This window comes from Saccopteryx leptura, chromosome 5, assembly GCF_036850995.1.
Source record: "Saccopteryx leptura isolate mSacLep1 chromosome 5, mSacLep1_pri_phased_curated, whole genome shotgun sequence".
NCBI lineage: Eukaryota > Metazoa > Chordata > Mammalia > Chiroptera > Emballonuridae > Saccopteryx > Saccopteryx leptura.
Genome location: NC_089507.1, coordinates 170,326,268 through 170,352,086, shown reverse-complemented (window position 1 = coordinate 170,352,086; position 25,819 = coordinate 170,326,268). Strand labels below are relative to the sequence as shown.

At 50.8% G+C, this 25,819-nt stretch overlaps 1 long non-coding RNA gene and 1 pseudogene across 1 annotated transcript in view; one reads left to right on the top strand and one right to left on the bottom strand.

Annotated features, from left to right (window-relative positions):
• Positions 1-25,819, top strand: part of LOC136406705 (uncharacterized) — a 150,552-nt gene that overhangs the window by 24,563 nt on the left and 100,170 nt on the right. The gene's annotated exons all lie outside the window — the stretch shown is intronic.
• On the bottom strand, positions 24,188-24,275 carry LOC136407229 (small nucleolar RNA U3; annotated as a pseudogene).

Genomic DNA, 25,819 nt, shown 5'->3' with positions numbered 1-25,819 from the left:
TAATACGTGGCAGGGAATTGAGTGAACAGGAAACATGCCATGTAGGTGGCTTGGGTGGAGCAGGGGCGGGGTGGGGTGGGATTGGGGGTGCCCCTGGGGTCTGAGCAGTGTCTGGTCTTAGTGCTTCCTGCCTGGGCTCCTGATGCATTGGCTCGCACTGCCAGCCAGTTTTAATGGACCTGGCTTCCTCCTTCCTGGCTGTTATGACTCAATTAAGTCATAATGACAGATGGAGAAGGTCTGTTTCCTGGCAATTAAAGTAAGTGGAAGATGGAATTTGGTCTAGCACTCCTTCCAGCCAGGAAGGACTTGCCCTTCCCATTGTATTTTCTCTGCTCCCCTGAAGGGGGGTTTTGGGAGAATCTGACTGTCCCCTCCCCACGCCATGTCTCCCCAAATTCCTCCCCGCTGTCCCAGCCCCAATCCAGGGAGACAGGGAGGAGCCATTGATTGCTTCGGCAAACCTGTGTGGAAGGTCTGGTACAGGCAGGGGAGGAGAGAGGTGAAGTAGACTCAGCCCCAGGTGTGGAGGCTCGAAGCTGGGAGCCGAGAGAAGATGTGAAGGGAACACCTGCAGGCAGTGAGTACGTGCAGAATGGACGAGTGTGCCTGCTACTCGGACTGGTCGATGTAGGTGGACACAGAACCCAGGGGACTAGGTGTGGGCAGAGGCACGTGGCCACCTCACGGTCAGAGAAGGTGGAAAAGCTTTGCTGTGAGGCAGCAGATGTCCCACCAAGCTGCTCTCACCTGCAGTCAGGGGAGGAAGAGAGGCGATGGGCGATCCTCACTCCATGGTCTAGAGCAGGGGTACTCAACCTTTTTATACCTACCGCCCACTTGTGTATCTCTGTTAGTAGTAAAATTTTCCAACCGCCCACTGGTTCCACAGTAATGGTGATTTATAAAGTAAGGAAGTAACTTTATAAAATTTATAAAGCAGAGTTACAGCAAGTTAAAGCATATAATAATAATTACTTACCAAGTACTTTATGTCAGATTTTCGCTAAGTTTGGCAGAATAAATCTTCATAAAACAACTTACTATAGTTAAATCTATCTTTTCATTGATACTTTGGTTGCTCCGCTACCGCCCACCATGAAAGCTGGAACGCCCCCTAGTGGGCGGTAGGGGCCAGGTTGACTACCACTGGCCTGGATGGACTTGCCTGTGGGCTTGGGGGAAGCGTGTGGACGGTTGATGCTTTTCTCTGCTGCTCTCTCTTTCACGTGCTCTGTGAGTTTCTATTTTTACCACTATTTAAGCCATATCTGTTATTCAAAACAACGTGATATTAAAGAGCAGCTCTCCCTGGACTCCCGCCTCCTCGCCAGGCGTCTGCTCTCTGGAGGTCTCTTTTGTCCTTGGCCCTGAACTGGGTCTGGCAGAGTCGGACTCTCATACCACACGATTCTCACTTCCGACTTCACCTGTTGCTCTTGTTTTTCTGTGCTCTTCTGTTCCTTGTCGTTGCTTTTAGTTTTAATGCCTGTACAGTCATCTGCAAAACTAACACCACAGTTTGCTTTGTACAACTATCGAGCAGTAGGAAGACGCTGACAATAGAAATGTGCTCCCTTCCCGGTCATCTCACCCAGGCCTTTGCAGGTGGGGCGGCCATGGAAGCCCATAGACGTGGCCTTGGTGGTGGTGGGCCGTCTCAGCTGGCTGCTCTTCCTCGGGGCTGCTCTCTCTTCCTCTGCTCACCCTCCTTAGTTCCAGCTAAAGCGCTCTCACTGGGAGGGGAGATGGCACCTCAGTGCTGATGCGGGTCCTCCACTCAGGCAGAGCCTCCCTCTGCCCCTGCTCCCTTTCCTGAGCTCGTTTTCCCAGGACACTCGGTTCTTCCTCCTGCTGTTCGTGGATGAGGTTGGTCAGAAGTCCAGCAGCCGGCGTTTGCCAATGTCACGTGGAATGGGTTCATGGCCAAGACAGGGGACACCCAGCTTGTCTCTGTTTCTAGAACCCCTAAACCAAGTCCTGAATCAGGGACCCTGCTTTCTCTGCCACCCCAGGCTGCTCAGGGCTGCGTTCAGACTTCCAGGAGCCCTAGGCACTTGTGCCTTCCTGGGCCCCCTCCTCCTTAAGAAAATAATTATGTTTAATAACAATGTTGGTATAAACACAAATATACTAATTTTATATATGAAAACATTTTCTTCAGTCTAAAGTTTGTGTTCATTTTAATTCTAATTTCACAATAAAACAGGTTCACGGGCCCTTACACATACCGTGGGCCTGGGCACTGTGACCCTGTGTCCAGCTGACCACGGCCAAGCCCCTTGCTCTGAGATTGAGGCCCTGAAGAGTGGTCACAGCTCTTAGAGTGGGGACCCAGCCCGGGCTTGGCCAGCAGCACTGGCCCCAGGTTCGCCCCAGCTCCGGGTCACCGAGAACATGACAGACAGCAGGTTCCTGTCTCCCTTTGGGGAGCTTCTGCACTAAAGTGAAAACTCTCCGGGCTGAATTGGACTTCCCAACCGGCTACCAACTGGCCCTGACATCCGGGTGTAGAAGTCATTTCACACTTTTGGGATTCAGGTCCCTCACCTGCAAGACTGGCTAATGGGACCGTCCTCAGGTTGCTGGTGACACGTGTGTACGTGTGCATCGTGAGTGGGAGAAAACGTCCTGTAAAGTCACGTGCTCTGCAGATGGTCAGTGGTCCCATCTCTTTGCAGCTCTTGGTGGCATGAGGGGTTTAATACAAGTGCAGACGGAATGGCTGGGGTTTGCAGCTCCGTGTCCTTAGGCGCCTACTTACTGACCACCCCTGTGGACGAAGATTGGAAAGTGGGGGTTGGAAGGTCAGAGGCCTAGGAGGGCCTGAATCTTGCAGTATCTTGCACCTGGGATGGTGATGGGGTCCGGAGGGCGTCCTTTCTCATTGTGGCGTTTTCCTCCTGTGGAGCCTGCACAGGTCTGCGCTAGCCGGACTCTTGGGCTGCGATGCCCTCTAGTGTTCAAGTAAGATTTTGCAAGTGCGTCTACAAATGCACCAATTCCAGACTAGGGCTGACCATCTGAAAATCGAGGCTGCCTTTTCTCACCTCAGCCGGACATTGCTTTTTAAAAAGTCGTATATCTTTGCAGACTGTTAAGCCTACTTATACCGGACCTTTCCACCAAGAGGATTTAAGGCAGTTTATTTGAAACTTTGTTTTTATAAGCAAAGAAAATAAAAGTAGAAAATATATGGCAAAACCATGGAGAAAGCTAAAATGAACTAGTAAGCTATAATCTCTATGTAATTGGGATCCAAGGATGACATTGATAGGGTCTAGTCTAGAGCTTTCTAGGTTAGTTCTGTCAATTCTTGTTAGGTCACATTGTCCATGTGCTGTCACTGGTAGAGATGTCTGGGGACTCTGGGCTCCCCAAGAATGCCATGTCGCCAAGGCATAATCTTGTCAGAGGAAATTTCTATGTTCGTCCTCTGCTCTTTGCCCTTGAGGGAGTACCTCTCCTTGACATTGCTGGTGTCTGTCGCCACCTAGTGGTTCTTCTCTGTATCAGCTCTTAAAGACAGTCTTCCTCCAGGGGCGGATGCTGTGTGAATGTGCAGCCCGTCTGACAGAGGACCCCTCCCTGGTCTCTTGCAGGGCCCAAGGGCCCTGATGGGAAGAGCTGGTGGTCCTCTAGGCTTGGAAAGGGCACTGGGGTTCGTGGTAGACAATGTGAGCTTGGGGCCAGCCCAAGATTTTGTCCATTTACATGAAACCAGTTTGGGGAATTAGAGGTAAAGCGCCCAGAACACGGTAGCTATTCTGTTGCATTTCATGGTGGACCACAGATCTGTTGCCAGTGAAACTGTATACAGATCCTGACATCATCCGGGTCTATAATTCCTGGGAGTGGATGATGATTTTGACCAGTTATGCACCTGCTATATCAAACACATTTTTTAAAAATAAACTTTTTATTCAAGGATAATTCTAGATTTGCCCTAGAGTTGCAAAGTTAGTACAGAGAGTTTCTGCATGCCCCTATGCATACCGTTAACATCTTTCATAACCCTGGTATAAAAACTAAGACATTAACATTGGTGCAATGCTTGTAACTAAACTACAGACTTTATTTGTTTTTCACTAATAACCCTTTCCTGTTTGAGGATTTAACCCACTCTCATATTGCATTTAGTCTTTTCAGGTCTGTGCAGTGTCTCGCTGTCTTCCTCTGTTTTTAATGACCTTGACGGTTTTGGAGAGTCCTGGTCATGTGTTTTGAAGAATGCCCTTTGGCATGTCTGATGTTTTCTCATAATAGGCTGGGGTTTGGGGAAAACACTACAGGTGTGATGTAGGCTTATTGCATCAAATCAGGGGCGTGCGGTATCAACATGATCTGTCCCTGGTGATGTTGACCTTGATCTCTCAGATACTGTGCTGTCCGCCAGGTTTCTCCACTATCAACTTGCTATTATTTTTCTCTCCATAGTCTGTTCATGAGAAGAGAGCCATGTAGACCAGCCCACACTCAACAGAAGGGGAAGGAAGCCCATTTCTTTCTTTTAAATAATTTATTGATTTTAGAAGGTGGAAGGGGGAGAGAGAGAGAGCGAGAGAGGGATCGACTTGTTTCACTTATTTATATGTTTATTGGTTGATTCTTTTTATTTTTTATTTTATTTTAGTGAGAGGAGGAGAGGCAGAGAGACAGATTCCTGCATGCGCCCAGACCGGGATCCACCGGGCAAGCCCACTAGGTGGCAATGCTCTGCCCGTCTGGGGCATTGCTCCATTTCAACGGAACCATTTTTTTTTAGCACCTGAGGCAGAGGCCACGGAGCTGTCCTCAGCGTCCAAAGCCAACTTGCCAGAACCAATCGAGCCATGGCTGTGGGAGGAGAAGAGAGAGAGAGAAGGAAGAAGGGTGGAGAAGCAGATGGTCGCTTCTCCTGTGTGCCCTGACCGGCAATTGAACCTGGGACATCCACACACCAGGCTGATGCTCTTTCTACCACTGAACAAACCAGCCAGGGCCTATTGGTTGATTCTTGTATGTGCCCTGGGATTGATCCCACAACCTTGGAATAAGGGGACAACACTCTAACCAATGAATTATCCAGCCAGGGCAAAGCTCTTTCTTGGAGGGGAGGTATTTACATATATTATTTGGAATTTCTCTGTAAAAGAATTTTGTTTTTTCTCCCAGCCCATTAATTTGTCTATTCAGTCATTTATTTATATCACTGTGGGCTCATATTCTTCCTTGTCTTGACCACATAATTCCTTTCAAGCATGGAGGGATATTCGGATTTGAGTGACTAGTCCTTTGTCATTTCTTTTATCTCTACCTTTTTAAAAGCCCACAGTAATGATTGTGTCAGATTACCCACTTGGGTCTGGACTAGGTGGGGTCTTCTGGTACAGTGAGAACAAAGTTCTGTGGTGACCTCTGTTGGTGGCCGCCCCCCCCAATACTCCAGTCGTAGGGGGAACGTGGGCAGTCTCATGTGGGAGGAGCGTCAGGCTCGGCCTCCTCCCTGGGTGTGTGAGTGTGTGTGTGTGCACAGGTATGACAGTGCGTTTGTGCACGTGGGGGGTGTGATCGCTCACATGTCAGTCGTGTGCACGGAGGCCGCTGCCTCCATGCAGTGCATCAGCGTGACCCGCAAGTGTCACAGTCCCACTCACAGGGCACCGTCTCCTCTCGTTATCTGCTGATTTAATCAGTTGGACTCTTCACACGAATGACTTTTCTTATCTTTTAAGTTTTTTTGGGAGATGCCCCCATGGACTGCGCACACAGAGATGTATCCCCCAACTAACCTTTTGTGTCTTCCTGTGGCTGAGAGGTCACTGAGTCCCGTTAAACACAAGTGCGTTTTGCTGAGGGGCTCCTGTCTTCTGTGGCGAGGCCGTCAGCTGTGGGACAGAAGCACGGCTGTGTGTGTGAGTGTGTGCATGTGTGCATATACACACCTGTGTGCAGGTGACGATAAAGGAGAAAATGTGAGGGGAGAACCGGGTGAAGGGGGAGTTTCAGGAGTGGGAGGGATGCTCCCTTTTACAAGGGGTTGGCTTCCTGGGAGGCTGTGCACGGGCAGCGCAGGACTGAGATGTGTAACAGAGAGCAGGGCTCCCCACTCAGTGAGGACAACAGAGAGGGGGGCTCCCCGCTCAGTGAGGACAACAGAGAGAAGGGCTCCCCACTCAGTGAGGACAACAGAGAGGAGGGCTCCCCACTCAGTGAGGGCAGGGAAGGAGGCACGAGCTGGGCTCACAAGGGCGGTTTCCATGTGGTTGCTGGGAGGGGAAGTTGAGGCATAGCCCACTGGTTTATTTAAACGGGGACGTTTGTATACACACTGGTTACTGTGGCTTCTGCAGTGGATGTTAGGGATGGTTACTATGGCATTCCAGAAGACCCCTTATCCAGGGGCCACGCATTGAGGTCTGGGGGTGAGATGCTCAGGAGGGCGAGGGGAGGGTCCTGGCGTCCTGGGGCTTGGCTAACGATGAGGGAGGCCGGGAGCCTGTCAGCCGAATGACGTGGGGTCGCCTCTCAGACATCGTGAGGAGTTCGTCTCATTATAGTGGAAAGGCTTTAATTTAATGAGGAGATAGAGAGCACTTTAGAGGTGCCCATAAAAATAGATTAATTTGGGACATTCTGAGCTGCAACCCAGAGTGTCTTATACTAGCAGGGGGAGAGTTTCAGGGACAGCCTGAGGGTGCCCTGCGTAGTTTTGTGGACATCCGGCAGGCAGGGGGCATGGGAGGGTGGCATTGGGAGGGCCTTCTCCGCTTAGGGCCTTGACATTGCTGGTATTGGTGCTGAAAAAGCTCTGGACGGGGGCTTTGGGAAGACACGCCTGCACCCTGTCTGGGAGCGTATGAGCAGTGAGGAGGAGGCAGAGGCCCGTCAGAGGTGACTGTAGCAGCCTGGCATGCTGGTGGTGGCTCAGACCTGGCAGAGAGGTTGGCATTTCTGCAACTACTAATGTATACTCTGCTTGAATCTAAGTGGCATTTGAAGTAGTCAGTCAACCCCTTAGCATGTAATTTTCTTTCTTTTCACCGACTCATTCAGCAACTATTTGAGTACCTAATATGTGGCAGGCACTGTTCTCTGTACGTCTCTTGTTATACTGGTTATCTAATGCTGCATAACAAGTAACCGCCAGTGTAGCAGCTCAGAACAGCAACATCCATGTTCTTGTGGGGTAGGGATGTGCATGTGGCTTACTGGTCAGGGTGGTGACTGGGCTGGGGGTGTGCAGCCATCTGAGGGTTTGAGAGGGGCAGGATCCACTTCCAGCTTCACTCAGTGGTTGCTGGCCAGATTGAGTTCCGTGCAGGTTCTTGGATCGAGGGCCCTAGTTCCTTGTCACATGGGCCTCTCCACAGGGCAGGTCACATCGTGTCAGCCGGCTAAAAGAGAGCGACAGTGAGAGTGGGCCAGCGAGGTGAAGTCAGCCCTTTAATACAGCAGCCTTGACAGAGGCTGTGTTCTCGGTGCCTGCACCATGAAACGCCGCACAGCCAACCTGGGCGTGGCATGCTCACCTTCTGTTTGTTTTAAAATAACAGTATTTAGTGTTTGGCATGTAATAAATGTGTTTTGGGCAGGATGTCCCAAGTGACCTTGGCAAAGTGTGAGCCATCAGTGAAATGGAAGGAGTGACACCTGTGTCTCGGAGGAATTCATCAAAACTCCCGCATGTGGTGCCCAGCGCTAAACCCTCTCCATCGCGTAGCGTATCCTCACATATGGAGACAATTAGGCCAGAGAGTATATGGGATTAATAGTCAGTAGATATATTTTTTTTTGTATTTTTCTGAAGCTGGAAACGGGGAGAGACAGTCAGACAGACTCCCGCATGCGCCTGACCGGGATCCACCCGGCACGCCCACCAGGGGCGACGCTCTGCCCACCAGGGGGCGATGCTCTGCCCCTCCGGGGCGTCGCTCTGCCGCGACCAGAGCCACTCTAGCGCCTGAGGCAGAGGCCAAGGAGCCATCCCCAGCGCCTGGGCCATCTTTGCTCCAATGGAGCCTTGGCTGCGGGAGGGGAAGAGAGAGACAGAGAGGAAGGGGGGGTGTGTGGAGAAGCAGATGGGCGCCTCTTCTATGTGCCCTGGCCGGGAATCGAACCCGGGTCCCCCCGCACACCAGGCCAACGCTCTACCGCTGAGCCAACCGGCCAGGGCCAATAGTCAGTAGATATTTAATTCCCTTCCAGAGGGACATGCTGACCTTGGGAGGCAGAGATGAGCAAAAATGGGCCCTCCTGTCTGATGCTCAGCTCAGCTATTTAGACGGATCGTTCCATCCAGTGGGGGCAGGTCAAGGTTGAGCTCTGCCTTAGGAATGGGAAGTGCGCGGAGCTGGGAGGGGACCCGGCCTGGCAGACCAGCACCAGGGAAGACACTGTCCTCGCAGAAACCAGGAGTGCAGGGAGTTGATCCGACGGTTCCTTAGGAGGGGCTCAGGCACTGAGCACAGTCGTGTGATCACAGCTATGCTTGGTTCTCGCGGAGGGACGGAAAGCAGAGCAGCAAGGGGAGAAAAGGCGCAGGGCGCAGGCTTCCAGGCGTCCTTGCCCAGGGAAGGGGTCCTGAGCAGGCCGCTCGGCCCCTGGGAGCCCCGCACGGGGGCCCCACATGGCCTGAAATCATTTCACACGTGGCTCTTGTGACCTGAGAGGCTCATGGTGTAAAACGCACAATGGATTTCAAAGCCTCAATATGAAGAAAATAACACGAACTAGCTTAATTCTTCAAATATCGATTTCACGTTGTGATAAGATTTGAGATATATTGGGATATGTAAACACTATTAAAATTAATTTCAGCTGTTTCTTTATCTTATGTGTAGCATTTTATTCGTGATGAAGTTAACCCCCAATGGAATACTTTATTTTATGAAATGTATTTGCTCAAGTAATACCTGAGCATTTAATAAAACGAACTCAAATTAGAATTAAAACTTGAGCAAACTGATGCGTCCCGCCCTTACCCAGAAAAGGAGCACTTCCTGCTTGACGGTCAGTGGAAGTCCCACAAGTAAAAATCCAACAGATCATTTGATACGTAGCTGGCAGTTCCTTCGTTGTTTCACATGAAGCCCTGACGTTGGCCTAAAATGAAGCTCTGATATGAGGGATAGATTTTATAACCCAGAGGAAGTGACTTCTCATTCAAATAAGCCAGCGATGGAAATCATATCACAAAATGTAGGAAGCAAAGCGGATCTTAATTTGTATGATGCGGTATAATGTGAATGAGACTACTGTTTTAATTTACAAGAATACTTTCATGGCTTTGAAAATATATATTGTTTTTTAACTTTTTAAAAATTTTTAAAATTAATTTTTATAGGGTGACATTGATCAATCAGGGTACATAAGGTTCAGAGAAAACATCTCCAGGTTATTTTGACATTTGATTATGTTGCATACCCATCACCCAAAGTCAAATTGTCTTCTGTCACCTTCTATCTGGTTTTCTTTGTGACCCTCCTCTACCCCCCTTCCCTCTCCTCCCTCTCCCCCACCCCGTAACCTCCACACTCTTGTCCATGTCCCTGAGTCTCATTTTTATGTCCCACCTATGTGTGGAATCATATAGTTCTTAGTTTTTTCTGATTTACTTATTTCACTCAGTATAATGTTATCAAGGTCCATCCATGTTGTAAATTTCAGCTGTTTCTTTTTTAGCTATCCAACATGGCTACTAGAACATTTCAAATTACTTGTGGGGCTGGCGTGACACTCCCCTTGGTCAGTGCTGGCTTGGGTTGAGCGCTGGTCTAAGCTCTTTTATCCTTTCTACCTCTCTCAGGGAGAGCCCATCCTATCCCGTGATATAGATGAGAAAGTAGAGGCATCCAGAGGTGGGGTCAATTCACCCAGCTGTGGGTGAAGGGATAGTTAGAGCTGGCATTTGTCTCCAGGGTGTCTGGTTCCAGAACCCGCCCTCTGGACCACTGCATTCTCTTGCCTTTCAAGGTGCTGGTGCTCTCACACATAGCCTGGGAAATAGGAAAGGAACGCTAAGGTCATAGGGTTGGAATAGTGCTATGATCGGGGTATGCACAGAGAATTGGTCCTGAACTTCGAGGGCCATCTTGGAGGGCTTCTCAGAGGAAGTGACATTTGAACTGGGGTCTGTGGGTGGTTGGCAGAGAAAAAGGTGAGCGTTCCCGGTGGTGGAGTAGTGTGTACCCAGGCACGGAGGGGGACGGCACCTGGTGCCAGGTTTGGGGAATGCAGATAGTTTGGGGTGTCTGAGCGGATCCCTTAGGGGAGGGTCCTTGAGGAGAGTACCTCATGGAGTTTGAGGGGGAGATGAGGCAGGCACATGGGCGACAAGAACCTGCGAATCCTGAGTTGAACGTCATACTGATGGAAAAGAAGAGACATTGCAGGGTTTGAGAAAGAAAAGCAGCAGGGTCTGAGCTGTGTTTCAGGAAGCTCGCCCTCTCGGCAAGGAGGACGGCTTGGGGACAGCAGGAAGGCCCAGCATTTAGCAGGCTGTCCAGAGGTCCAAGTGCTAGATCAGGGGCACCACAGCCCCAAGGCACAATGGGAGAGGGGGTGGGGGACTGAGGGAGGGCCCTGTGGACCCAGGGAGATTTTTGGTGCAGTGGGAGGTGGATTCAGGATGGGTCCTGGATTTCTTGTCTCTGTCCTGACTAGTCAATGGTGCCTTTTAGAAACTGGCAGAAAGAAAGGGAGGGACAGGCTTCACAGTGGTGGGAAGGGCACTTTTAGACAAGATGAGTTCCTGGGAGTGGCCCACAGCTAAGATAATTCTGCAGGGGCTGGAAATAGTAATCCAGTGCCCAGGAGGCAGAGAGGGACTGGAACTCAGGGCTGACGGTGGCGATTGTGGAGGCCTACTATGTATCAAGCGTCCTACTAAGCAAACTATGTGTATTGTCTCATTTAATCTTTTAAAGAACTTGTATATAATTTTAACTGTACAGAAGAGAAAAAGGGCTCACAGAAGGTGACTTGTTTGCTGACGGTCGCATAGCCCTTACCCAAGGGTCAGGGGTGAAACCTCAGGTGTGACGGTCTCTGAGGTCACCCTCTGTCCTCTGCCACAGTCACCTGGACATGTAAGGGGCAGGTGACAGACATCCCACCAATGAGGAGCACAGAAAAAGAGAGGAAAACCAGGAAAGCATGGTGTCCAGGCTGGAAATGTCAGGGGTGCAGACCCCTCCGGGGGGAGGTCTGCAGCACACTCCTTGTGCTTGGCAGTGGGTGTCATCTGGTGACCTGGAGCCAAAGGAGTTTCAGGAACAAGCAGGGGCACGACTGTCAATTGCAGAGTCCAGAGCTGGAAGGGCTGACTGCAGCGTGTTTCAGGGAAGCCAGCACAAGGGGGCGCTGGAGAGCACAGGGGGTCTATCCTGGAGGCAATGAAACAACAGTCCCCTGTACCTAGCTCTATGTTTATATTTTCTTAGAGAAGCTGCCCCTCCCTCCAGAAAAATGTATAAGCTTTAGGCCCCACAAAGCCTAGACCCATCCTGGGAGAGGAGTTTGGATGGAAGTGGGGATTGCGAACACTGCGCAATGAGTGGCTCCAGGCTGGGAGGTCCAGGCCTGGCTTTGCCACTCACCAGCCTAGAACTTGGGCAAGCCTTTTTACCCTGGGTACATCTCTTTTCTTTAAAACAAAAATTGTCTAAGTGCCACCCATCTCTTAAGGTGGTGGCTAAGATTCCATAAGATGATGTGCATAGAGGAATTAGCACAGTGGTGCTCGCATAGCAAACGCTGGATGCTTTGGCTCTCCTGTTATATAGTATTCACATTACTAGGTGTATTCCTGGTTGGTGTTAAGGACGCCCCCTCCCCCATTGGGTTCCTTCAGTGGACTGTGGATAGAGGTTATGTGTTCATCTCCTGAGTTGATTTGCTTCTGAGGTCCAGATTCTATCCCGGGAAGCACATGGAATCACATGCCATACTCTGGTAGAGAGGGATCTGTCCTAGGTGTGGGGACCTTGCAGGGCTGTGGGTGGTGACCTAAGCTCATGTACCCAACAGCCCATCTCACAGGCCTGGGGCCTCATATGTGACTCAGGGCCGTGTGTGTGCGCGCGTGCCCGCCTCTGAACAGCCTCAGGGTGTGGCCGGCAGTCTTGCTGCCCATCAGATCTCCCTTTGCTGACCCCGCTTTTGTTGGGAAACAAACTTTTTTTTTTTAACTTGGAGCAAGTTGCTGGAGGACGGTGGGTCCCCGATTGCAAAAGCAGCCCTGAACGTCTTCCCGGGAAGCCGGCTCCAGGCCTGTCCTGGGCTGTGTAGCGTGCCTGGACAGCTGGTTTTCGTCTGCAGGCTTCTGCCCCAGGGCCTGGAGTGATAGCCTGGCGGGCCAGACCCTGCTCCAGACCCACCCTCAGGGCCCGCGGAGGCTTCCAGCCTTGGACCTCTTCCCCACGGCCTGTGCGGCTGTTCCCCGAGCGGCCGCTTGATGGCGCTGTGGCTCCACCGGGCGCGGGCGCGCCTTTGCTGGCCGCCGCCGGCTGGTCCTGCCCGGTTATTCCAGGCGCCTGGCTCTGGGGGCCTGAGGGGCTCAGCCCGGCAGCGGGAGCTCCTCCTGCTCCGAGTCCAGCGCCTGCTCAGTTATTACCCCCGATGGAGGAAGCTTGGGTCTTGGTCGTTTTTTATCCCCCTCCTTGGCCTGGAAATTCAGAGGATCCTTGCCACTGATTTCCTTCTCCTTGAAACATGTTTCTTTCTTTTCTTACTTGTTTTGATTTTTTTTTTTTTTTTGCCCGAACCACTGTTTGTGCAGTTTTACCAATAGCTCTTTACCAGGGCAGTTACCCCAAGCCGGGGGCATGCTGAAGACCTACAATTTAATTTAATTTCCACTCTGATTTTGGGGAGGAATTGAAGGGAGAAGTGGCCCGGCTGGTCTGTTTCCTCCGTTCAGGCTGTCCCAGGATGGTGGCTCTAACTTTGCTCCAAACAATCCCTCTTCGGGCGCAGGCTGGGTCTCGGCTTGGGCTGGGGCTCCAGCGCCTCCCTGGGGAGGGAGGTGTTTGCCACCGAATTCAAGAAAGCTGGCGAACATGGAATGCAAAAGGAGAAAATCCAAAAGAAAAAAAAAAGGGAGGCTTGATTCAAAAGTGAGTTTCTTATTCTACGCCAAACGTTTGGCAGGGCCCTTTTACAAAATGCTGAGACACACAGAGAGAGATAAAAAGGCTTTGTGATTTTTCATCCAGAAGTCACTTTTCTGTTTCGGTAGCTCAGTCTGAGAGGCGCTGTCATGGCACAGATCTGTCCCCCGACACCCCCAGATGGGATCGGTATATTCACTGGTTTGGTTGCCTGACTGTTAATGTGACACACCGGGTATGTGTTTTCCCTTGGCAAGCTGGCTTCTGAATCTGAGGTTTGTGTAGGTCCATGTATGAGGTCGAAGTGCAGATGGCTCTCGGCTGGGCTGCTGTGTGAGAAAGTCCCACCGAGGCGATGAGGCAGACATGGGGAAGAGGATGACCGAACCGAAGCAGCCAGGGAGGCCAGGACAGGGCGGTGGTGCCCGGTTTCGCTTTGGAGAGGGAGCAGCCTCATTGGAACCCAGCAGAGCTCAGGGACACCCAGAGCAGCCTGCGCAGGCATCTGCGGTCTGGGTGCCTAGAGGCAGGGCACCGCGGTCACAGAAGCAGGCCCTTGTCCCTCTGCAGGACTCGAAGACAGATGCAGAAGGCCCTTGGAGGGGGGGTCAGGCTGCTGCTTCTCCCAGGTCCTCCTTCCCTCCCCGGGGCAGGCAAATCTGGCCAGCCTGAGCTGACCATCTGGCTCCCAGGGAGGGAGGGCTCTTCCAAATGCAGGACTCAGCAAGCCTCTGGTCCCACCTAGGGTCGCGAAGAGCAGGGGCCGGATGAAGACTGGGCTGGCCGTGGAGCAGCCCCCTCCTCTCAGGGCCATGCCGGCACCCACCACCAGGAGGAGGAACACGTTTTTCTTTTCTTTTTTCTCCTGCTGCTGCTGGTCTCTGGACACACTGCCTGGCTGCCTCCCAAGGGGTCCTGTGGTTTCTCAGGACTCTGGAAAGAAACCACAGGGGACGGGGACAAAGGAAACGGGTCACTACAGTTGCCAGAGCCCTGATGTGCCAGGCAAGGCGGCATTCGGGTCCCCAGGCCTGCGGTGGCCAGGGGCTTGGCATGCTGCAGCCACACTGCCCAGTGCACAGACTCTGGCTTCGCCTGTCTCTTGGCTTCCATTTTCTTATCCCTTAAATGGGGTGAATGCCGACCATTCCATAGGGTGGATGCAGAGAAAGTTGAGATAAGGGAAGGTGATTTCTTAAAAGCTGGTAGTTATTAAGTCCTTCCCAGGAGCCCAGCGCTGTGCTAAGGGCTTTGCCTAGTTTCTTCCAGTTAATCCTCACAAGACCCTGGCGTTGTTAGGAATTCAGTGGTGGGCACAGGTCACTGCATGGTGCCCAAAGTCACCCGGATGTCCAGCACTGGAGCAAGAATTGGGAGGGGCTCGGTGCTGACCCATTTTGCTGACTGGCCATCATCCTAACCCCCAACATTACCCTTTCCCGTTTCACCCACCACCTCGTCAGTGCTCCGTGCTCCGACGTGGGAGTGTCTGGTCAGATGGAGGCTCGTCCCACCCCTTACCAAGGACCTTTGGTCCAGAGCACCATGGATTTCTTCCTCTAGATGTCCTGGGACCCGTTTCCCGTTTTAGAAACTGTTCAATAATTGACCCTGGGGCTTTGAATAGAGGAATGAAGCATTCAAAAATGTATATGCACAGCTGTGGTCACTAGACATGGAAAAAAATGTCTCCACTGTATCTTGTTTCCACTAAGGAGGCACCTTCCTTCAGGCTGCAAGTGTGTTGTGTGCATGTACCCCGGAGGTGGAAAGAACACAGGAACTAGACAGTGTGGCCCTGGGCATCAGAGAGGCGATGCAGTGACACGGAGCACCTCCCCAGGCAGGCGGGGGCTGGCGGGGAGTGGGGAGAAGAGGAAGAGAGAGCCAGGGTAGAACGCAAGGTCTGGGGTGACTCCCGGGGCTCCCCCGCCTAAGTGCCTTCTGTCTCTAAGCTGTGGCTCCTCAGATTTCTTTAAAGAAGAGAGTCCCTTCATTGACATTCGGGGGAAGGCTTAGCAAGGCAGTGCCCGAGGTCACCTTGGGGTGCGTGTGAGCACCAGGAGCCCGAGTGGTCTGTGCTGGAGAGGTTGATGTGGTGGTGAAGGATTGCTGCCTGTTGGAAGGAGGACACACAGTGAACGTGAGGACCTGACTTGGGCAGGGTGACACCATTTACTTTTTGTAGGGAGGGGCGCTTTTTTTTTTGTATTTTTCTGAAGCTGGAAACGGGGAGGCAGTCAGACAGACTCCTGCATACACCCGACCAGGATCCACCCGGCATGCCCACCAGGGGGCGATGCTCTGCCCATGTGGGGCATCGCTCTGTTGCATCCAGAGCCATTCTAGCGCCTGGGGCAGAGGCCAAGGAGCCATCCCCAGCGCCCGGGCCAACTTTGCGCCAATGGAGACTTGGCTGTGGGAGGGGAAGAGAGAGACAGAGAGGAAGGAGAGGGGGAGGGGTGGAGAAGCAGATGGGCACTTCTCCTGTGTGCCCTGGCCGGGAATCGAACCCGGGACTTCTGCACGCCAGGCCGACGCTCTACCACTGAGCCAACCGTCCAGGGCCTGTAGGGAGGGGCTTTTTGATGGACAGGTGTCAGTCAGAGCAGCTCCCTTTTGGATCAAGGGAGTTTTTTCCCAAGGATCTCCTACTGAGGCATCTTTCCACCCTGTGTGACAAAGCATAGTACAGCTTTAGAAGGCAGACAGACACACACACACACTCACTCAGGTTGTTAATAGGGTAGCTCTCCAGCAAAGATGGCTGTCAGTCACCACCTTTGACAGCCAGAAGTAGCCCTCAGACAATTGAAGATGAGCCACTGAACCTGCCCCCCATGTTACAATCGAGGGGGGGATACTCACGTATGCGGGGCCCCGAATCCCCCAGTGTCTCCCAGGTGACTCTGTGTTACTGTTATTTTAGTTGTATGATGCTGGGCGCTGGCCCGTGGATTCTGGGTGAAGATACTAGCCCTTCTTTTAGCTCTAAAAACAACTGGAGGCGATAGTTTGGGGGGTGTGGATGTCGGCATTTCCTTTCCCTCTGGAGTGGCGAGGCTCACCGTGTGTTAGCTCGGCTGTCATGGACGGGAGCCCCTGGTCTGCTGTCCCAGAGACCTCCATGCCTCACTGGTGTGTCTCAGCAGGGGTACATCCCGCCTGCAGGCAGCCCGGCGTTCCCAGGAAGGCTGCCTGTGCTAAGGCTGTGCTGAGACCAGCACTTCACAAGAACTGCGGATGACTGCCTGCCCTCCAGGGGCTTATAGTCAGACACTGTGTGAATACCGTAGACCAGCGGTCGGGAACCTTTTTGGCTGAGAGAGCCATGAACGCCACATATTTTAAAATGTAATTCTGTGAGAGCCATACAACGACCCGTATACATTACGCATTATCCAATAAAAATTTGGTGTTGTCCTGGAGGACAGCTGTGATTGGCTCCAGCCACCCACAACCATGAACATGAGCGGTAGGAAATGAATGGATTGTAATACATGAGAATGTTTTATATTTTTAACGTTACTATTTTTTTTTTTTATTAAAGATTTGTCTGTGAGCCAGATGCAGCCATCGAAAGAGCCACATCTGGCTGCAAACCATAGGTTTCTGACCCCTGCCGTAGACACTAGCTTTTGTTTATCGACCACATGCTATACCGAGCGGTGTTCTGTACAGGTTATCCTGCTACCTTCCGCGATTCTGGCAGGTCAGTCTTATTTACTGTCTTGTGAATGGAGAAACATATTCAGAGAAGTTAAGTAAGTTGCCTGAGGTTACACAGCTTGTTGGGAGCAAAGCTGGGAACCTGAACCTCGTCAGGCGGTCCCTTCCAGGGAGTAAGTTCCCTTTCTGTGCAGTTCCAGGTGATACCGAGATCTACAGGCAGGGAACAGCCCACCTCTCAAGCTGGGGTTGGGGGAAGACACATAGGCAGGCCTCAGAGAATCCAAATGATTGACTTGTTCTTTATCTAGATAGCCTGCTCCAGTGGAAGGTGCCGGTGGGTGAGATAGCAGCCCCCATCCCTGTTCCCCGGCTGCCTGTGGACGATCGGAGGGTGGGAAGTGGGCTTGAACAGCCCCCCGGGTGAGGACACAGGGGCCTGTGGTTATCTCTCGATATGGGATCTCTGCTGTCTGGATGAGAACCAGCTGGACAGCTACGTGCTGTGGTTGGGCCCCTCTGGGGTGTTTGCCTCCCAGGTAGGATCTCCAAGCAGAAAGCATCCAGGACATAGCTCACTGACCACATGGTGACAGCTGTGTGCACACACCTGGTCCACCCACCTCTGACGTAGCAGGCAGAGAGATCGCTGTTCCAGGTTTGCTATCGGCCGCCCCTTCCCACCCCGCTGACTGCGGCCGGCGGCCTCCTGTGGGCAGGCAGGGCTTGCTCCGGGCTGAGACGGAGCCAAGGCGTCTCTTCCCGTTGGACTGGTGGGTGAGAAGCCAGGATGACCCTGCTTGGGTTTAGGACCTAAACGTCAGGTGGATACTGTTAGACCTGCATTCCCACCCTTCCTGAGAGCCTCTGAGACTCACTGTCCTAATGTTGTAAGTGGGAAGGAGCAAGAAAGCAAAGTGATTATTGGTTGGGCAAAGCGCACAGGGGAGAGATTTTCTCAGGTACATTGCGGCTGGACGCTTCTCCTCAGATGGCCCTGAGGTTGAGGTGTGGGTTTTCACGCTCATAAATGTCGGCATCTGGAATGAGTTTTGAGATGTGTTTTTGTCTTTAAAGAATAAAAGCTCTTATCTGTAGATCTTCGTGGGAGAAACATTCACTTGTTAATTTATTCCACAGGTACCTGTTAAGCATCCCTGTTGGCCTGGTACTGTTCTGCATGGTGGGGCTGTAAAGTCTCCTGTGGCTAAGTGCCCTTGGGGACAGTTCTTATAGAGCAGTTAGACAGACAAGGGCTTGCCATGAGGGGATGAAGAGAACTCTGGGCTTCTAGGGGCACAAGGAGGGATGTGAGACTCTGTGGGCACAGGGAAGACCTCATAAGGCACATTCACTTTAAGGATAAGAGGTGTTCAAAGAATGCTTCAGGGAGGAAGTGTGAGAGGAAAGGTGTCTCTGGCAGAGGGAACAGTATGTATTGCTGCTCAGAGGCTTACAAGTGTGTGTTTAAGTGATGGTGATACTGGAAGTTAGGCGGATACTGGGGTACAGGTCTTGGGGTAGAGAACACGAAAGACTGCAGGTACCATGCATAGCTCAATGCCAGAAAGCAGCGTACAAACAAACAAACAAAAGACAACTCATCTTTCTAATAACGAGATAATAACATCACTTCCTTCTGCTCCCTTTCAGAATTTTTCCTTCATTTGCGTCCTTATTTATTTTTTTGTGACAAAATGAGAAACTTTTTATTTGTTGCTTTTTAGAGAGATAGAGAGGGGAAAGGGCAGGAAGGGGGGGAGAGAGAGAGAAAGAGAGAGAGAGAGAGAGAGAGAGAGAGAGAGAAGCATTCACTTGTTGTTCCTCTTAGTTATGGTTACGTATTCATTGTTTTCTTCCCATATGTGCCCTGACCCGGGATCAAATCCGCAATCTTGGTAAGATGAGAAACCTTGTCAAAGGGAGACTTGACGTAAATATATTTGTAAGGTTGGGTTTGAGCATATTCATATGCTATGTTGCTTTGAATGGGCGCGGCGTGGCTCCTTGGAGGAGTGATTGTGATTCGGTGTGGATTGAGTGGAGGGCTGGAATTGGAGGTTTGGCCGCATGAAATTATGGATGACCAACGTGTCTGGATTGTAGAAGGAAATGTGTTTTTGAGATTTCCTTTCGCACCTTCTGTGTTCTCATGTACACCGAGTTTAGGCTAACAACAACCCCTGAGACGGCAGGGCTCCACTTCTCGGAGTGTGTAGGTTTTCTTAGGGGGCCGGGGATGGATGCAGATGTTGGAGGGAAGGTCAGAGTGGATGCAGGGTGAGATACAGGGGTGGGCAAAAGTAGGTTTACAGTTGTAATGCAACAACAACAACAAAATTACAAGAATTAAAAAATAATAATACAACAATAAACTTTCAGGTACTCACAACTGTAAACCCACTTTTGCCCATTCTTGTATATAACCAGGGCGCCGAACACATTCTTTTCCGTTAAATGCTTTTTTTCAGGTTTTGACACCAAAGCCTTTCTAGAGATTTAGACACAGAAATACCAATACTCTTAGGAGGTCTAGAGACGTGGCCTAAATATTCCTTCAAGGCCCGGCATGGAAATTTCTTGGAACTCACCTTCATAGAGATTCTCAAAAATCCTGGGAACTTTGCAACTTATTCCACCCTCGTTACAGCACACTGCACACCACGCACGTGAGTTTCCAGCGTCCCCCTGGTCCAAACCCAGGCACTCCCCGAGAAGTTACGAAGGGTGCCTCCCTCCCGAGCGCCCTCCCGCGCCAGTAAATTGTGGGTCCAGGCACAGACCCTTCTAGCCAGAGAACATTTCCCCTCTCTTCCAGTTGCCTTCTGTGCGCAATAAAAAGTTTTCTCATGATTTTTGTAGCTTCTGGGTTGCAACATTGTTGCAGGTGCTGTTCTTGCCCCACCATGGGCCCAGATCGCTCCTGTGGAGATGTTTCTCATAAAGTGGGCGTGGGTGGACAGGAGGGGACTTCGGAATCCTTGGTAGGGAGGGATGACCGGGGGAGCTGATGTCCTGGGAGATAATCAAAATGAGAGAGAGAGAGAGAGAGAGGAAAAAAAGAAACAAATGTGGGAGAGACGGTTACTTCAGCCATCACGTTAGCTGCAGGATGTTCTGGAAATTTTGCTAGTGGGGAGGTTATATTTTAAAGTGCAGAGAATGATAAAATGATCTATCCTGGGCCAGCTCTTAGCTTACCTGTCCTGCTGCCTCTTGGTCCACAGCAACTGATGGATTACATCACTGGGAATATTTCCTCTCTGCCCCACCTCTACCCCTGTTAGATGAACCGAACACACTTCAGGACCTACTACTGCGTGGCGACATGGTCAGTTAGTGGACTGTAGAGAGGTAGCTGGTAGCAAAGTAGTAAAGGGAGACAGTCGTACGCTGTCAGAGATGGCTTTGGAGTGAGTTTTGGAGGCCGGGTGTTCTTCTCTTTGCCCCCCCCCCCCCCATTTTCCAAATTCTCAGGTTAATTAAGAGCAAAGGGCGAAAGTCTGCTAGAATTTGTACTCAACTAATTGGTGGAACTTTGAGAGTTGATTGCATTGACTATCAGGCGTCCCCAAACTACGGCCCGCAGGCCGCAATGCGGCCCCCTGAGGCCATTTATCCAGCCCCCACTGCACTTCTGGAAGGGGCACCTCTTTCATTGGTGGTCAGTGAGAGGACCACTGTATTTGGCAGCCCTCCAATGGTCTGAGGGACAGTGAACTGGCCCCCTGTGTAAAAAGTTTGGAGACCCCTGGTAGATGGTCCTTTTGAGGGTGTTTCTGGATGGAATTGAGAATGTGAAGTATAATAGATTCTTGTTTTTCTAGAAACAGCAAATGGGCTTATCTTTAACTGGGCTGTGCATAGGTGCAAATAGATCCTGCTCTTCCTGGTGTGTGAGTGTGTGTGTGTGTGTGTGTGTGTGTGTGTGTGTGTACCTGGACCTAAGCTTCCTGGCTGGTGTATCTGTTTGTGCACAAATATATACAGGACTATAAATAAAAACCACAAATGAATGCCTTAGACCGAAACCTGAGGGCTGCTTTCTATTTTGTGTAGTAAATGAGGCAGGCAGGTCTCCTCAAGAGGCCGAGGTCGGGAACGGCAGCTCTGGGAGGGGCTGCCGGAGGGTGGGGGCTCCACTCCTGTTTACCCGTCGGACTGTTTTCCTGGGGCTGACTCGAGGCTCCAAGGTGATGCCACAGAGGCCTCGGAGGAAGGCTGCGAGTCCTCTCCCCTGTGGATGGCACCTGTGGGTTCCTGAGGCCAGAAGACTTGTCAGAGGTGGGCTGGGGAGCGGCCCATGGGAGCAGGTACAGTAATGAAAGTGAGCGTCAGCCGAGCGCCTGCAGTACTGGGCCCTGGGCTAGGAACCTGTGGGGCTGGTCCTAGCATCGCAGTTGACAAATATAGAAAGAGCTTCTTGGAGGGTCAGCAAAGCACCAATGTTGTCCAGACTGAACCAGAGCCGGGGTAGTAACTCAGGTGAGATGCTGTGAGCTTGCATTGACCCAGGGGTACTTTCCTTCCCTTAAAGGGGGTTACCTATGAAAAGAGAAGTTGAACACCGCCTACTGGATGAATGAAGTGTTATAGGAGTGGGCTTAAGAAGTTAAAACACACAGAGAACACAAGGGGAGTTGGTTATATTGGGGTCATGTGGGTTGGAGTGTATTTGGAGGAGGGGAGCCAGGAGAGAGAGGGGGCCATGTAAGAAATACCATACTGCTGTCATCCGAGGTGTTACGTGTGGAACAGAGGAATGCCTTGACCAAGAGGTGACTGAAGGGAGACTGCCAACTGGTTTTGGTATTTGAAAGCCTGTGGTGTGGAGAAGAATGTTCATTCTATATTCTATTTTATTTTATTGTATTTTTTATCTTTTTAAGTGAGAGGAGGACAGATAAAGAGACAGACTCCCACATGTGCCCTGACAGTGATCCACCTGTGACCTCTGTCTGGGGCTGATGGTCTGCACATCTGGGGCCTATGTTCACAACCAAGCTATTTTTAGCACCTGACACAGAGCCTCCATGGAGCCATCCCCAGCATCTGGGGCCAACACACTCGAATCAATTGAGCCATGGCTGTGGGAGGAGAAGAAAGAAAGAGAGAGAGAGAGAGAGAAGGGGAGGGGAAGAGAAGTAGATGGTTACTTTTCCTGTGTGCCCTGACCAGGAATCGAACTTAGGACTTCCACACACCAGGCTGACACTTTACCACTGAGCCAACTAGCCAGGGCCCATATATAAATATATATTTTCCAAAGTTAGAAGTGGGGCGGCAGTCGGACTCCCACATGTGCCAGGATACACCTGTCATACCCACCAGAGGGCAATGCTCTACCCATCTGGAGCATTGCTCAGTTGCAACCGGAGCCATTCCAGCACCTGAGGCCGAGGCCATGGAGCTGTCCTCAGTGCCCGGGCCAACTTTGCTCCAATGGAGTCTTTGGCTGCGGAAGGGGAAGAGAGAGACAGAGAGAAAGGAGAGGAGGAGGGGTGGAGAAGCAGATGGGTGCTTCTCCTGTGTGCCCTGGCTGGGAATCGAACCTGGGACTTCCACACACCAGGCTGATCTTCTACCACTGAGCCAGCCGGCCAGGGCCCATATTCTTTTTTAATGCAGGGAATTCTTGAGTGACATATTTCAGCACAGTGTGGGGAGCATTGGATTTGTTGAGAATCTCTAGTTAACTTTTGTCATGAGCTTCTGTCAACCACCTTGCAACACTCATCCAAACAGGAAATGAGCTACTTGAATTGTTTCGATTCCTCTCCTCTGCGTGACCTGTTGGAGAAGCCGACTTAGGGAACAGGAGTTGGGGGTTTCAGAGGACAGGAGGTGGGAGCTGGAGGAAATGAATGTATTCCACGGGGGCCCTAACAGCTTGACTCTAGTTGGACATGAAATAAACATGTGATGGTTTTTAAAAAAAATCTCTGTGTGTATGTATACTTTTAAACTAAAGAGTGATGTCTATAAACAAAATTTAAATGCATTGCTCAGTGAATTTTTACATATGTCTACATCCACCTGACCACTGTCCAAATGAAGAACTAGAATATTCCTGGCAGTCTGGAAGGTGTCTTGTCACTTCTCAGCCAGTAATTTCTCCCTCCACCACCTGATAACCATTTTATGACTAATGGTATTGTTACTATTGCAAACGGAAAGGGTTACCATCTCAGCCAAGTGGTCGACAGACCCGTCTGTGGGTCTGACGGAGAAAGAAGGACTGGGTGCCGGTGGAGATGTGTCTAGGTTGGGTTTGCGTGGCCAACAAAGCGTGGTGGGTCTGAGGGCCTTACTGTGGCTGAAATATGGGGACACTGTCTTTGAAGACAAGTTTTTTACTCATTGGTTGACTTTTATCGGGCCAGGTTTCCATCCTGAGCGTTTTATCTGAAACACCATAAATTTTATTTCCTTTAAGGGCGGAACCAACCTTCCAGCACCTTTATGGCCTCTGTTTTAAGAGCGGCTGCCCTTTCTATTCCATGACTCTGGTTAAACACAGCTTCCTTTTCTTCGAGCCGACATCACAGAGAAGGGCTAAAGATACTTACTCCTCTGGAGAGACTGAGCGCCTGCCCAGCAGCCGAGAGGACGCGGGCAAGGCCTCCCGCCTGGCTCTGCCCTGGTGCCCCCGTCTCATGCCGGATGGCTTACCTTTGCCTTCCCTGGAGCCTGTTAATACCTAACCTTTGTTGCTTTTCTTCTTGGTTTTTAGTTCTCTCTCTTCTCGGCCTCCTTCAAAGAGTGGCAACTTTTTGGACTTTGGACAATTGATGTGTAGCAATCCATGTTGATATTCCCGAGGCCCTTTGTTCAGATTGGCAGCCTGCTCTCCCGGGATGGGTGATGAGATGATTTTCGTGTCACCTGGAGGATGGAGTGTCAGAGTGCTGGGGGCGGCTTGACTGTCCTTTCTGTTGGCTGCTTGTCTTATGTTTGGGGAGTTAGAGATAGAGTCATAGGCACCGTGACTTTGAAATGATGTCCATTGAAAACATCCTCGTCCTATTGGGGGGAAGGTAGTTGGAAACCCCGGTTACACTTTGAGCAGAGGTTTTTGTTTTAGAAAAAAATCATTATTTATTTATTTTTAACTGTGATAAAAGATCCATAGCATAAAATTTACCAGTTTACCCAGTTTTATGTGTACCGTTCAGTGGCGTCAAGCACCTCCACATTGTCGTGCCGCCACCCCACCCTCTGTCTCCAGAGCTTTTTCATCTTCCTAAGCTGCAACTCTGTGCCCAGGAGACGCCAGCTCCCCGTTAACCCTTCCCACAGCCCCCGGCAACCCGCGTTCTGCTGTCCGCCTCCATGATTTGACTCCTCGGGGGGCATCTTCTGTAAGTGGAGTCATACAGTGTTTGTCCGTTTGTGACTGGCTTATGTCACAGAGCGCGATGTCCATGTCAGGGTTCACCCCTGCTGTAACCTGCATAAGGATTTCCTTCCTTTTTAGTAACAAACTATAGAAATGATCCCTGAAAGTAAAGTCTTGATTTCCTCCCTTTTGAAGGCTGAGTAATATTCCAGAATGGCTAGACAACATTTGGAGCAGAGAGTTTTTTTTTTAAGGCCAGTGCATTGTGGATCCAGAATCTTAATTTCCCATGTATGGAGCACCAACGTTGCTTCTGACCAGGCGCTCACGGTCTTGATTGGGGGGTGGGGATAGTTTCGGTGTTCCTGGCGATAAAACAGACGTACACCAGACAAAGGTGGGATCTTTGGGGAGAATCCCACAGAGTTCCTCATTTCTAGTGTTCCTTGCCCAGAAAGCTTTGAGGTGTGGTCTCATACTTCTCCCTTCTGGCAAGCCACCTTTCCTAGACTTCCAGAATGCGATTAGGGTTGTTTTCCTGGGCTTCAAGGCCACAGATGGTGACGTGGTTTAGGCACCAGCTGTTGGCAAGGCCGCTAGGATGTGGGATTATTTCATTGCCTTCTGAGTTAGATCTGTCTGAGAACTTCTGGTATGATGTGCAAGATGCAGTTTTTGAGAGATTTAAGGCTCTAGCATACCCTTATCAAGAGAATCGAAAACAGCGTGGAAGAGGAATGAGTTGAATGGTAGTTCTGTTCGTTCATTTTGAGACTCTGGGGCGGCTTTTCACTGTCTGTATCCCTCAGTTCTCTCCTTGGTCGCATGGGGAGAAGAGTCCTGCCTTCCCTACATCACAAGGATCAGGACGAGAGAAGGTGGTTTGAAACCAGGAACTTTTACAGCAGATTCCCCATCAGTTTGAATGGAGCTCCCAACCCATCTCCAGGCCCGTGTCATAGAGAGTAGTGTGTGCCTATGTTATGCGCATTCGTTCCTCTCGCAGTTTCCCCGGAAGGCTTGCTGCCTTCCACATTTGCTCATCTCTTCATCAAATGCTCATTGATGTCTTTCTGGTGCTAGGTGCCAAATTGAGCTTCTAATGAGAAAAGGCTGAACAAAATTTCAGACTTTACATATATGTTGATCAAATTTTCTTGGGGGGGGGGGAGGGAAGATTCTGTGAAGTCATCCCAGCAGGTTATTATAATGACCAGAGGCGTGTTCCAACTTTGTTTCTAACTCTTCGTCCCTTTTGGATGAGTGTCTAGTGTGTTCTTGGCACATATAGATACTACCTCAAGGTCTAGGACACAAACAACCCTTCTGTGTTTCCATAGCTTCTCTATCAAATGGGGCTGTCAATGTATTATGGCCACACAGGGCTTGGGGGGACTGCCAGGAGCAGAGAGCACAGCGAAGATGATGGCTTTGGGTCAGGGGTTCCTGTGTGCTGAAGAACCCAGACATTCACAGTCTGTTTTGCAGATGGCCCCTTCCCCTAGCACTGGACCTGGGACAGCCCAGGTGTTTCCTAAACTACTGGCCCCATCCTAGGTAAAGACTGACATGCCGAATAACCAAAAGGCAGTCCTCAGAGATACCCTGTTCTGAGTAGGGAATAGCAATTGCCTCCTGAAAACAGAGAGGTGGGGCTGAGATTCATGTGAAGGGGTTCTGTCGTAAGATGCCTTTTTAGTAAAATTAGCAGGAGATGATC